Source organism: Musa acuminata, unplaced genomic scaffold (assembly GCF_036884655.1).
Source record: "Musa acuminata AAA Group cultivar baxijiao unplaced genomic scaffold, Cavendish_Baxijiao_AAA HiC_scaffold_1072, whole genome shotgun sequence".
NCBI classification, from domain to species: Eukaryota; Viridiplantae; Streptophyta; class Magnoliopsida; order Zingiberales; family Musaceae; genus Musa; species Musa acuminata.
The window spans coordinates 474,182-487,679 of record NW_027021286.1 but is presented as its reverse complement, the minus strand read 5'-3'; the positions used below and the strand labels follow the sequence as shown (position 1 = coordinate 487,679).

At 40.1% G+C, this 13,498-nt stretch overlaps 1 long non-coding RNA gene and 1 pseudogene across 1 annotated transcript; one reads left to right on the top strand and one right to left on the bottom strand.

The window, feature by feature from the left end:
• Positions 1 to 1,275: 1,275 nt before the first annotated feature.
• Positions 1,276 to 5,608, bottom strand: LOC135666100 (uncharacterized). The gene is made up of 2 exons (XR_010509696.1): positions 3,569 to 5,608; positions 1,276 to 1,578 (listed from the first exon to the last, which is right to left on the bottom strand). It is a non-coding gene; the product is annotated as an uncharacterized LOC135666100 (long non-coding RNA).
• Positions 5,609 to 8,382: 2,774 nt separating this feature from the next.
• On the top strand, positions 8,383 to 13,152 carry LOC135666076 (probable protein phosphatase 2C 59; annotated as a pseudogene).
• The last annotated feature ends 346 nt before the right edge of the window (positions 13,153 to 13,498 follow it).

Genomic DNA, 13,498 nt, shown 5'->3' with positions numbered 1-13,498 from the left:
TCATGCAACTTCATAATTAGATCACTCGTCGGTTAATTCAGTGGTCAGATCTCAGGAAGTCTTGTCCGGCAAAAAAAATACCGAAATCTTGATTCAAATGAGATGATGCTAAAACCCCGAACACCAAGTAACCTCTGCTTCCTTTTCCCTCTTCTTTTCTCGACATGTTAGATGTCATGTGTTAGTGCAAACAACTTTACGTCGTGGCCTCGGGGTCGACGCGGTTTGTTCTGGGTCTGAATGGCGGGGATCTCCCAGGAGGGTTCCTCGGGACTGTAGAGGTCGTCGGCTCGGGTCGGTTCAGTCGTGGAGGGGGGTCGTCGTTTCCTCCGGGAAGGGGCTCCTCGCCTGTGCGTCCGGTGAGAGGCGCCTCATCTTCGTTCCTGCACACAGGTCGGGTCGGAAGCTCGGCTTGACCCCTCCAACGATCAAGTTAGTGATGTGGAGTGGAGTGGTTTTGAGGGTGTTTTTGTGTTGTCCTCTCCCTCCTTTTCTCCCTTGGCATGCAAGGGTTTTTATAGTGAAGGTGACGTGTAGGACTGCTAGCAGGGAGCAGGATCGTACTCCCGGTAGCGTCTGACACTAGTGTTGGCGTGGCGTGAGGGGCTGGGCTCCTGTAGGATAGTGACGTGCCTCGGTTGGCGTTCTGGTCTTGTTTGACCAGGTGTTGTCAGGTCAACCGAGGGGCGATGCATCATCCGAGGCAGCTGATGTCAGCCCGAGTCTTATCGCCATTATTACCCTCATCATATTCCCCCCCCAAAGGAAGCTATGCGTCGGTTGCCGTAAGGCGAGTCCGAGGCATGGCTTCGGTTCTAAGGAACCGTCTCTGTCGGGCGGAGGCCGGTTCATTGCCAGGGGTGTGGGAATCATGGAGCTTGACAATTGACGAGGGTTGGATGAGCAGTGGTGGCTCTGGGTGGCCGAGGAACCTCAAGTAGTGGTTCGTCGGTCAAATGGGGCTTGGTTGTAGGGGTGGTAGGCCCCTCAGGCGAGCAGTGGCCGAGGAGCTACTTAGGCGGGCAGGCCGCGTAGAGGAAGTCTTGGGCAAGCTGTGGCCGAGGAGGTCTCGGGCAGTATTGTCATGCCCCCTCAAATAAATATCGATAATATTAAATTTTTTTCTTTTTTTCATCACAAATCCATCCAGGATCCAAACTAACATTTGAGGACACTGAAAAACATTCTATCAAATTTACATCTATAAAACCTGTGCAGTTTATAATCATATATCACATCACTCGATAATTCACATTTATGGCAACCCAAGCCAACTTAATAAACCTGAACAACATTTATAAATCCACAAGCTAAGTAAATTATACAATCAGAACTCCAACTATTCACCACAAGTTCATATCATCATAAATTAGACTTAACCTTCCGAAATTCCAAATAAGAGAGATCTTCTAACACTTTTACACAGTATATCCATTTCGATTCATCAACAACATTTCATTACATACAAAATATGCTTATACAACGATAACATAATAACCAACAAGACTTGCCCATAATTCTGAATAGCTATCCACTGCCTCAGCCCAAATCAAACATCTCAAAGAGTGATAAGCTGACCTGAAAGATTTATATAACAACGGAGTGAGCTAAAAACAGCTCAGCAAGTGACAAAGCATATTCAGAACAAAATGAATGGTTTCAAACAAGTAAGGTATCATAATGCAAAGCAGGATACAAGAATTCTCAAGGATACCATCTCATTAGATACAAAATCATATGTATCATGTCATTCAAAACATATTTGATTCATAACAAATGGAGCACAGAGTAATTGGAGCATATCAATGGCAGATAGGACATTTCAGAACATATTAGTTCATAGCAATTGGAGCACAGAGTAATTTGGAGCATATCAGTAACGAATGAAACATTTCGGAGTTTATCAATGGCGTATGAAATGTTCCGGAGCATATCAACGGCATATGGAACATTTCGAAGCATATCAACAGTGAATGAACCATTTCAGAGCATATCAATAACAAAATACCGTGCAGAAGCTCAAACGTCGTCCTTGACGTTGCAATCATATCATTCTTATCCAAAGCATGTACAGAAACACATAACCAAAGCTCTGGATATCATATCAAACATACAGAAGGTGTAGTGGGATCTCAGTCAGAATGTGATTCATCCATTTCTGAATGACCACCTGACAAAAGTCTCCCACGTCTAGGAGCTCCATCCACCCACGTCTAGGTGAAGCCAGAGGGGGCCGGCAGAGCATCGCAGGCTCTAAGCACATACCCTTTACCACGTCTGGCAAAGGTCTAGAATATCCCATAAAGCGGGCAATAAGCACATACCCTTTACCATTTCTGGCAAAGGTCCAGAATAACACCCTTTACCATTTCTGGCAAAAGTCCAGACAATCCCACAAACACCAGAGTACAAAAGGGCAGTATGAACAATAAATAGCATATATCGGAAGCACACGCGGAACAACAAACGTACATGTGCCTTTACGAGTCAAATACGATACAAGCAACAATCTCTCACAAATATATTCAGATTTGAAAGGAAATGGAATAGGCACATATCGAAAGCAAATGCGGAACAATAGGATACACATGTGCCTATATGAGTCAATAGGATATAGCATAAACGTTACACAATAGTTTTCAAGAATGCAAATAATTTTAAGGACAAGAGCATACAAGAATTCAAAGTAGTAATATAAAGCTCAATAGAATAAGAAGGCTAAAGGATATCAATTTCCAAAGGAATGAAACCAGAATATGCGAAATCGACCAAAGCTCGATTTCTGGCAGAATTCAGATGGCACATTGAACAAATGATTCAAACTATCAATCGTGCTCCAATTTACCCAGAAATATATCATTGGATTATACTTTCAGATAAGACAAGCTTCATATGAATTGAATTGTCCAACAGAGAGAGTTACAAATAATTCGGTAAACAAGGGTCGCAGAACAAAATCTCTGTTTGGCAGAATTCATAATGTCAGATTCAACAGATAACTGGGTAGGTGTTTGGATTCCAAATCTTTCAATCTATATATCAAAAGAAAGATCTACGAGTCTAGTTTCCAATGGAATCAGTTTTGAACAAATCAGAGTTTCCAACAAAGACTTATAGGCAGCTCGGTATCAAAAGGTCAGAATCTCAGAAGTTGCACAGATTTGAATCGTTACGTCTAAACAGGAGATATATCAAATGCAAGGCTAGAACAATTCAAAGTTCCTCATATTCAAAGCAAATGTAGAGATAAAAATGACAGTGAGGAAAGATCAGGATACTTGCAATAGGAAAGATTAGAACAATTATAAGAGAAACGATAAGGGAACTTGCAATAAAAAGGATCGAAACATTTGCAATAGAAAGGATCGAAACACTTGCAATAGAAAAGATCAAAACACTTGCAATAGAAAGGATCAAAACACTTGCAATAGAAAGGATCGAAACACTTGCACGAGGAAGATCATAATACTGGCAATAAGAAAAATTAGAATAATTACAGGAGGAACGATCGGGAACTTGCAATAAGAAAAATTAGAGTAATCATAAGAGAAACGATCAGGGAACTTGCCTTTCAAAGATTTCGATCCGAAGATCCAAAGAAGGTGCCAGCCCAAATCCTTCTACTTTTCCTTCATGTCCTCTCTCCGTTTCGTTTTGTGCTCTTATTTTCTTCCTTTCTTCGCAACTACACCACGTGTCGAACATCGAGGCACAGTCACCTGCTCTTTCTTACTCTCATTCATTCTTTTTCTTTCCCAAACGCAGCTGTCACAGCCGCCGCCGCTGCCGCTGCCACAATCACAGCCCCTTCCACCGCACTACCTTCCTTCCTCCCTTCTCTCATAGACATAACTGCTGCATACGCAGTTGCTACCGCGACGGCCGCAATCCCGTCCGCAGCTCCTTTTTCCCCCCTTTCCTTTCTTTTCTTTCCCAGCTGCAACTGCCGCAGTCGCAGTCAGCAGCCATGGCCGCAGCCACCACAACCGCAGCCTCATCTTCCTCCCCTGCTCTATTTTCTCTCTTTCTCTTCCGGCTGCAGCTGCCACTACCGCAGCTGCCACCCCTTCTCCTCTTCCTCTCTTCTTCCCTTTTCCTTTCTCTTCTTCTTCCTTTTCTTCTCTTCTTTCCCAGCTGCACTGCTGCAGTCGCAGCCTCAGCCACGGCCACAGCCTCTTCTTCCTCCCCTGCTCATCTTCCTCTCCTTCTTCTCTTCCAACTGCAGCTGCCATCGCCGCAGCCGCAGCCCCTTCTTTCCCTTCTCTTCTTCTCTCCTTCCCTTCTTCCTTTCTCTTCCTCTTTCCCTGCCATAGCTGCAGCTGCCACAGCCGCAGCCGCAGCTACTTCTTTCCCTTCTCTTCTTCTCCTTCCCTTCTTCCTTCCTCTTCCTCTTTCCCTGCCACGGCTGCAGCTGCCATAGCCGCAGCCGCAGCTGCTTCTTTCCCTTCTCCTCTTCCTTCTCCTTCCTTTCTTCTTCTTCTCTTCTTCCTTACCTTCTTTTCTTCCTCTCCTTCTCTTCCAGCTGCAGCTGCCACCGCCGCAGCCGCAGCTCCTCCTTTCCCTTCTCTTCTTCTCCTCTTCTTCTTCCCTTCTCCTCCCCGGCGTCACACACACCCTCTCCTCTGTTTCCTCTGCAGGAAACAGAGGTATCACAACCTCTTCTCCTGCTTCCTCTTCTTCTTCTCTTCCTCTTCTCCTTCTTCTCCTCTTCTCCTACCCGACACCCCACACCTTCTCACTGCGGCCCATGCTGCAGCCATCCTTTTTTTTTCTTCTTCTTCTTCTCTTCTTCTTCTTCCTCCTCCTCTTCTTCTTCTTCTCCCCGAACGCCCCACACGTCTCCTCTGTTTCCACCTGCAGGAAACAGAGGTGCTGCAGCCCTAGCTGCTGCCACCTCTCGCTCCTCTCCCTCTTCCCTCTCTTTTCCCTCTTCTTCTTCTTCTCTTCTTCTCCTCTTCCCGTTTCCTCCCCAAGGCCACACACCTCCTCGCTGCAGCCTTGCCGCAGCTATCTTCTTCTTCTTCTTCTCTTTCTCAACGCCCCACACATCCTCTCCTCTGTTTCCACCTGCGGAAAACAGAGGTGCTGCAGCCCTAGCTGCTGCAGCTGCCTCTCTTTCTCCTCTCCATCTTCCCTCTCTTCTACTTCTTCTTTCCTTCTCTTCTCCCTCTTCTTCCTCTCTTCTTTTCCCTCTTCTTCTTCTTTTCTTTTCTTCTCCCTCTACTTCTCTTCTCCTTCTCCCCACACCCCACGAAAGAAACAGAGAGAGTGGGAGGCGGTGGGATAAAACAGAAACATTTCGGTTTTTCTCTTCTTTTTTTTTTCTTTTTACAACTTAACAGTTTAGTCCTTGAAATTTCTATATTTACATATAGGTCCTCCAATTTACATATAAATCCTTATTAATAAATTTTTAAAAGTGAGGGATATTACAAGTATGCCCTCCTTCTAGCGCCAAAATGTTACGGGGAATAACTGTATGCCGTGGCCTCGGGGCCGACGCGGCTTGGTTCGGGTCCGAATGCGCGGGGATCCGACGCGGCGCTCCTCGGGGCAACTGGGGTGGCCGGTCACGACGGTCCGAATGGGACGTAGCGTGGGGGGTGAAGCCTCGTCGTGGTGACTGGGAGATGCGACCTTGCCTTCGTTCCTGCACACAGGTCGGGTCGGAAGCTCGGCCCGACCCCTCCGACGATCAAGTCAGATGATGTGAAAGGGAGTTTTCTGTCGTGGAGAAGTCCCCCCTTTCGTTTAGAACTCGGGGGTATTTATAGGGTAGTTTAGCGTTACCTGATGTGCCCGCCTATGGGAGGCAGGATCGTACCTCTGACGGCGTCTCACGCTGTTACTAACGTTGCGTGGAGAACCGGACTGTCGCAGGGTATGAGCGAGGGTCGGTCGTCGTCCTCTCCTGCCGTGGTCAAGCGCACGGGGTCGGAAGTCGTTGCTTGATAGCGGATGACGTCAGCGCGTGTCGAGTCAGCGTTATTGCCTTCCTCATTGGGCAGAGTGGCGCCCAGGTGGGACAGTCGTCGTGACACGTCATGCCGCCATTATTACCCCTATCATCATGGATAATGTCTTACTGAGGTTTTCATATGATGTCTCAAATGGTAATTTTAAATGTAATTACTATTTATCATTTTCATAAAAATATATGAAGAATGATATTTTTTTCACTTTATTTTAATACAATAAATATGAAATATATATAGTTTCATGGTCAGAGTTTATGAATATGGTAATCGGTCCTTAAAGAAGAAAGTTGTGTCTATAGAAGACGCAGAGGACGACAAGAACGTGTGTATATATATACATACAAGCACGGTGGTGGGACGCGGAAACTTAAATAAGAAAGCTGAAAGGGAGGTGCCGTCCGCGAGCGAACCACCACCGCTTACTTAGCATATAAATCAATATATACATATATTGATTTTAAAAAAAGAAACTTCTCATTTTTCAGATTTTTAATAGCGCTTAATTTTTTGCTTAATCCTTGAAATATCCAATTATCTACCCTTTTTTTTTTTTTTTTTTCTGTGGACTAGTTGGATGAATCGATCCAATTATAGTATTTTCAATAATACTAAGAAACAATCGTCAATGCAATAAAAAATATAGTTATAATATTTTATATTATGAAAAATACTATAACATAAAATAAAAATACTCTAAAAAATAATATTTTCAAAATAATTATATTTATAAATATATTATATTATATTATTTTTTGGGTATTACTAAAATACTATAACATCGTATTAAAATTATTGTAATCGGTATTAGGTTAAAAAAAAAATTGATGTCGGAAAATTTCTGAAAACGTGAGACTCTTTTATGGAGAAAAAAAAAAAGAGACTTCCCTCACATTCATATGCATTAAATTGCTGTTCGAGGGGCAAATGACAATCGACTTACCGAGATTGACTGCATGGCTAAATCTAAATAAACATAGTCAATAAATATAAAAATTGTTGTGTTTATATATAATATCACCAAATTAATGCAACAGGAAATTTGCATCGCATTCATCCTCGCTAAAAATTGGTGGATTGAGGCGTTGACTTGCCAACTGCCTGAGTCATTTCGATCCTCGTCGCAGCTTCCGATCGAAATCAACGACGTGCTCGTCTTCCCCACATGGATTTCATCGGAAATCCCCCAGAAAACAAGCACTATCATGTTAATATACTATGCCCGAGAAAATGTCGGTGTTCATCACGTTAATTCCATCGGGAATTAAGCTGCATTATATTATGCTTCCTCTCGATATATATATATATATATATATATATATATATATATATATATATATATATATATATATATATATATATATATATATATATATATATATATATATATATATATATATATATATATATTGCCAATCCTTCCTCCTTTGGTATATACAGTCTTCAATTGCAGAAATTTCAACCCGTTTGACATTTGTTCATCCAAATTCTCAAGTTTTTATCCATAATAATTATAAATAGTTTTAACCAGCCAAGATAGATGAATACAAAGTTCAATTGTTATATATAATCTTCAAAATCCAGAAGTAAAAATATTTTAATCGGTTTGGTTAAACCAAAAAATTGTTATAATCATATTTAAAAATTGAATTTAAATGAGAAACTCACAAAAATAAAGTTATTAGATGTCGATTAAAAAAATTATTATTATTTTAAAATAATAAATTTTAAATATTTTAATTTTTTTATTTTTTGAAGTCTTAATTATTTAGGATCGATTTTATGAATCTTTTAAGAATGATATATGTAAAATCTTTAAAAAAATACATATATCATGAGAAATGCAATCATGCATCGAAAAGAACACCCAAACAAGCGACAAGTGTCACGATGGCATGCGGTTACGTGATGGCAACCACATAAGCAATGCAAAGCACGCAAAGAAAAGATAGAAGTGACCTCTCACACACAAATGTATGTATGATTTATTACAACCTTTAATTATAGCATTGTTATGTATGCTCATATATTGCTAATTTGATCTTCGATTTAGTCAATTAAACTTAATTACTTATACTTTAACGCTCAATTAAAGTTATTTTTCTTGACACATGTGTATTTATTTATTTAGGGTTCCAAATGGAGACCTAAGCATATGCGCATTCATACATTTTAATCTCTAGAAAACCCACCGCCTCCCCCCACCATTAATCCGCTGTTTCCTCCCTCGACGTTTCTTCCCCGTTGCCAGCGATCGAAACCAGAGCTCGGCGTCTCCTCTCTCTCTCTCTCTCTCTCTGTCTCTCGGTGAAGGATCTCTTCATCTGCCCTCTTTTCTTTTTGGATTTCGAGATTGCTTCCGTCGATCGACGTGGTAAACGTTTGTGGGAGGGGGGGGGGGGGGGGGGGGGGGGGAGGGGGTATTGGATGTCGATTGCAGGGGGTGAATTTGGTCGCGGTGGGGATCGACGGCTGATTCGAGTGTGAGGAAATCGGGCATGGGTTTCTTTCCAGGCTGATTGGATCGGCCTTCTTGTTTCGGTGGTTTCGGTGGGATCTTCCCTCACTTTGGTCTTTGTTTGGGGGGCGAAGATTTCGGAGGGAAGATGGGGTATCTGAACTCCATCAGCGGGCTTCAAGCAGACGGTGCTCCGGTCAGCGGGGGAGGACTCAGGTCTCGTTCGTTTATTCCTTGTGAAGTCGTATTAAGGCTTACGATATTCTTTTCTAGATTTGTTTATGTTTCGTATCTCGTGCGATTTTCGAGCTGATCTTATGCTAGCATTCGCTTCATATGTTTTGAGTTCTAATTCGAAGACAAACTAACTAGTTATCGGAAGAGATTTATTTATTTTTTTTATGTATAAACAGTCATTTATTCCTTAATAATTCAATATAAGTTAGATCCTTAATAATTGACAAACAAATTATGAGATGGTTCGTCAGATATGGATGTGTGAACTTACATGGGAAACATGATTCTTTTACGCTGAATAAACTCATAGAACTGCTTCCTATCAGTTAATTGTGGTGCTTGAATCTGCAGTTGAATATGTTGCCTAAAGTAGACTGTAAAGAAACATCCTACTCTTGCGTGTCAATCTAACAGTAAAACTCATGCTTATTTCTTTCAAGACAGTCAAGATGGGAAGTTTGGTTATGGGTATGCAAGCTGTCCGGGGAAAAGATCTTCAATGGAAGACTTCTATGAGACGCAAATTGACAGCATTGATGGAGAAATTGTTGGCTTGTTTGGGGTCTTTGATGGTAAAATTTCTGCAGTATTTTGTTGTCTTTGTTTATGTTTAGAATGTCTTATCTTTTTTTCTTTTGTATTTGAAAATTTTTGGTAAAATTTACGTAGAAAACCCATTCATTAACTTGCTTCTTTCAATCCTTTTCTAGGGTAAATTTCTCTCGTGGAGAGTTGCTTATACATTCAATATCCTAACGTTAGACTTTGATGCTTTGATGAGTGGTTGTGTAGGTCATGGCGGTGCCCAAGTAGCAGAGTATGTTAAACAAAACCTCTTCGGCAACTTACTCAGGCATCCAAAGTTCATTACCGATACAAAATCAGCTATAGGTGGTGCTGATTTGCATTTAGTGCGATGAAAGAGCTTTTAAAGAAATATAATATTTGGCTTATGAAATTCATCTGTGCTGTTACCTTCAGCTGATGCATACAACCACACGGACGCAGAATATTTGAAATCTGAGAACAGCCAGAACCGAGAGGCGAGTTCAACTGCATCAACAGCTGTCCTTGTTGGTGATCGTTTGCTCGTTGCAAATGTTGGGGACTCTAGAGCTGTCATATGTAGAGGAGGAGATGGTAGGCCCCACATCCTGAAATCAGTTCTCTTATCATCAATTATGTGTAATGGATTGCTGTACTTCATCTAGAACTAAACCGGCTTAATTTAGATGGAGTTTACTGCATTTTTTGCTTACTAACTGTATTTTGACAACCCAACCTATTTAAGAGCAATATTTAGAATGTGACTCCGGTGACATCTAGGTTCTTAGGATATATGTAGGTTCTAGACCAACAAAGTTTTGTGGCCTTCTCTTGATCCTGCCAAATGCTATAGTAGCTCTGTGTCTCCGGTGTACTGTACACATTGAAACAAATAATCATATAGTTTCAGATTCTTCAAAAATCTGGTAATATAAAAAAGTATATACTGGAAGGAGAAAGAGAACATATTCCTGTTTGGATTCGCAGAATTTAAGCCTCGATTTGGAGAATTGAACCTGTAAAAAAATCTTCAGAAATGGCTGAAACTGCACACTTATGATGATAAATGAGGATTTAAATTGTTGATGATGGATGAGGTACTAAAGTTCATCACGCTCTCGTATTGCATATACTCGTTTTGAACTGACATTTTGGAGATTAATAGTTTACTAGAAAGTTAAACAGGATTGGAAACTTAATATTAAGTTATCCAATTTTTACACAGAATTATTTAAAGAATAATAATCACTTTTTTATGCTACTTGTATAAGCCATTGCACTTAATGTCTTTACAGCTTATCGATGCTACAGTGATTTGATAGCTAGATACTTCTGGTGAAATTGTATACTAATAGTTTAGTCATGTTATCTTGCCTTTAATGTATGATCTAAGAACTATTTTTTGTTCATTGCTCGAGTGTTGTTCCTTAATTGATGGAACTTTCCATTTAGCGCCATACATGGTAGGTTTTGGTGCCACTTTAGATGTATGACATGTCTTGAAATCTACAAATGGGATTTTTATTGGTGTGATTTATTATTCTAGGGTCTTTTATTCTCCAGTCCACATTTTTTTGGTTATATTTCTTGCATTCTGGAATTCACCCTTGTCAAAACCATCTAATCGTAGACTTCAACAATTAGGAGTTTAATTATTCACGCCAATGACAAAACAGGCTGACAATGGAAGTTGATGTTTCCTTAATCTTGAAGCTAGTTATAAGCATATTTCTCCATTATTTGTTTTGTTCAGTGTTAAAGAATATATATTTTATACGGAACTTTAGGTAGATATTATTGTGTCTCCATTATTTTTTCTTGCCAAATTTACACATTTTTATAAAAAATCATCCCTCATGTATGTAGAGCTTGGTATTTAACATTTTATATATTTCCATAATCATTATCCGTGATCTACCATTTGCTTTTGTTTGGATGTTTGCTTGCCCATTTGTTCATCTCATGGTTCAATTATACTATATGTGGTCATCTTTAGTTTGTGATTATTGCCTTCTAACTAGATTCAAATTTCTGTTTGATTTATGAATGGCAATAAACAGTACTCTGTGGTGCTGTTGACATCCTTGTTGTCATTGAATCCTGTTGTTTATGTTTGTTCTTATGCCCGTTGTGGTTGTTCTGTATTCTTTATAAGATATCCATGCAATCTCTTCTCATTTCAATTGATTGGGTCCAAAAATCAATCTAGAATTTGTTGCATCACTCGATCCCGTTATCTTGAAAATTGTAACTATTTAAGATTTTTTATTTAGCATATTAAAAAGCTGCTCGTGGTTCTAATTTTCGTTTTTTTTCCCCACATTTTCTTTGTTAAATCGAGTTTGGCATCTCAACTTGTGCTCAATTAATACAAAAGTTTATGTATTCTATGAACCTCTTGATACAAACATCTGATTCTTGCTTTTTCAATGGCATCAGTTGCAAAAAAGTCCTTTTCTGAGGCAAACAGTTGTGGCAATTTCTTGTAGAGCACCCATTTTACTTGCAAGTTCTGTTTCTTGGTTCTTACAGTATGTTGCAAAAGCAATTTTCTGATCATGATAAGAGTAGTTGACCGAACGAACTTCTGGGTGCTTCATAATTTAGAGAGAAAAGTCTTTTGTTCCCCATATAGCAAGTTTTGCTTCTAGCTCGTCCAGTAGATTGCAACGGCAATTCTTCTGATTGCTTGGTAATTTAGAGAAAGAAACCTTTTGTCCCTCGTGCATCATGGTCAAAAGCCAGTTCTTGGTACTTTGAACAACAGAGACCTGGCAAATCAACCTGTTGTGGTACTTGGTTGATGTGAGCTCTCATAATTAAACCGATCACTCTATTTTGATGGTGATAATATGGAGATGATTTTCTCTGGATGTGCTTGAAGGTTCTGTTTTTAACAAATTCAGTATCTGAAATAGAATACAATCACCAGAATCTTGTATTGAATTATTGATTGAGCCTCTTAAAAGTTTAGTTCTTTACTAGGAACTCGGCTCACGCTATTTTTTGTTACTTTTGCAGCTATAGCTGTCTCAAGGGATCACAAGCCTGACCAAACAGATGAGAGAGCAAAGGATTGAGGATGCTGGGGGCTTTGTAATGTGGGCTGGTACTTGATCTCCTCCCTCAGTTTTTATCAGTTTAGATCATTTCGTTATTTAAATACTGATCAACTGTAACTGCAGGGACATGGCGTGTCGGTGGTGTTCTTGCCGTTTCTCGTGCATTTGGTGATAGGCACCTGAAACAGTTTGTTGTCGCAGATCCAGAAATTCATGTTTGATCTCTGACCTGTCACTTTATTCCTACAATGTTATTGTCTTCAAGACTCGAGACATATCATCATCTGACAGTAATGCCTTTGACTGCTTCGACTACTGTTGAATGCAGGAGGAAGCGGTTGATGGATCTCTCGAATTCCTCATCCTTGCAAGTGACGGATTGTGGGATGTTGTCACGAATGAGGTACTTTAAAAGAAGATAATAATAAAAAAAAAAAAAAGGTACCTGAAATATCATCTCCGAAGATTGAACCCTTTCTTTTTCATTTGGTTCCAAATTCAGGAGGAGGTGGTAGCTATTGTCAAACCCCTACAAGATCCAGAACAAGCAGCAAAGAAACTGTTACAGGAGGCCTATCAAAGAGGTAGTTCTGACAACATCGCTTGTGTCGTGGTACAGTTTCTTGGCTAGCCTTGATAACACAACCGAGCAGCAATAGGTACAAATTGTCTGCTTGATCTTTGTCATCGCTTTGTTATCTGTAATGGTTTCATGGATTTGGAAGTCAATAAAAAGATACCTTTGCTTTAACCAAAACTAGTAGCAAAAAGAGTATATTTGTGATGCTTAGTGGAGTCTGTATCATGCTGTTTTCACTTTTGTTAGAATAATCAATAAGATTGTTTGGTTAGAGTGCCTAAATTTCTTCCTGAATAGTCGTTTATATATACAAACCATTTTTACCATTTGGAATTTACTCCTGCAATTAAAGTAGCTCAAGTTTGGTAATTTAAGCCTTAAGGAACAATTTTGATATGCCCCCTATGAAAGCAAAATGAGACCCATGAAAGAAGGTCTCTTATTGAGTTTGTATTATAAATGTTGGCAGGAAGATTAATTTCACATGGATACAGAATTGAAGAGTCTAATGATACATAGTGGAGTTTGATTGTGATAGTTTCCATGGTAACTTTGACCATTTTGACGTAGATTCAAAGGTAAAGCCGTATAACCATTCTTCGTGATTGATCCATGAAGGGTCATGCCCATGTCTTATCTA